The sequence below is a fragment of the Sinocyclocheilus anshuiensis genome, unplaced genomic scaffold (assembly GCF_001515605.1).
Source record: "Sinocyclocheilus anshuiensis isolate Anshui unplaced genomic scaffold, SAMN03320099.WGS_v1.1 scaffold751, whole genome shotgun sequence".
NCBI classification, from domain to species: domain Eukaryota; kingdom Metazoa; phylum Chordata; class Actinopteri; order Cypriniformes; family Cyprinidae; genus Sinocyclocheilus; species Sinocyclocheilus anshuiensis.
Window position 1 is genome coordinate 224,027 of NW_015551049.1, and position 1,114 is coordinate 225,140.

A 1,114-nucleotide genomic window follows, 5' to 3' on the forward strand; every position below is an offset into this window, starting at 1 on the left:
GTTCTGTGCTCGTCTGTGCAGCCAAAGGCAGAACAGTTAGCATGTTTTGCTCAAACTTTCGCCATGGCATTACACCGTTGTCGCTTGCGAAATCAAAATGGTGGCACCGTGGGTGGAAACTTACAGATTAAGGGGCTGTAATGTTATAATGAGATCCCTTTGCCACGTCACCAAGGGAGCGAAATCAAACACGCTCGTTTTTTTCAGACGCTTGCAGAAAAAGGCTTACCAAAACAAAATTACTGGGTTAAACTTTTTCACTTTTCCTTGGTTGGTAGATGCACCGGGGACCTGATTATAGCACTTAAAACCTGGAAAAGTCCGATTTTCATGTCACTTTTAAATACTGGATGCAGCTAAGTAGGATCTACTGCTAAGCCCTATAGTCTTGTCCTTGACTGGCATCAAGATGTTTTTAAGCTCGTGTAAAATGTGCTGGGAAACGATGAGAACGCAACTCTGCATTTCAGAGCTCTTTGAATTAAAGAGCCATAACTGGGATCAGTCAGAAACTGAGTGCTAATTAGTCCCGCTCAAGGTCTCTTGTCGAACGAAAGACATTCATCAATAAATATTTAGTATAAGCTGATGTTTACTCTTTTGAATATTGACGTACACACAAAGCAACAGAAAATTGTAAATTTGCCACTCTATTAAAATAACAATGAATAATAATGTATTTTTTAATATAATTGTTTTGTAGTAGTAAACAATTGTTAAAGTAGTAGTAGTAAAATAATAACAACAATAATAATCTAATCAAGTTGTCCTTATCCTCATTGAAAACAAAAAAATTAATTATTATTAAAATGTCAAAACTGCTACTGGTTTATTAAAAAGGCATCCTTTTCTTGCTAATCCATGATTATATCTTCAGACTAACAAGTCTTGCATGTGAATTAAGAATTAAACACTTAAATAAAAAATAATTTAGTTAAAAATGTAGTGAGATTGGCACCAAGTAAACTGGAAAAAAAGACAACAACAACAAAAACACTATAAATAACAGTTCATTACGTGCACAAAAAGCCCCATTAATTCATTAACTGCAAAAAAAGTCCCCCATGTCAAAAGTCAAATGTTACAATATTATTAAGGCATTATTTAGTAGAGG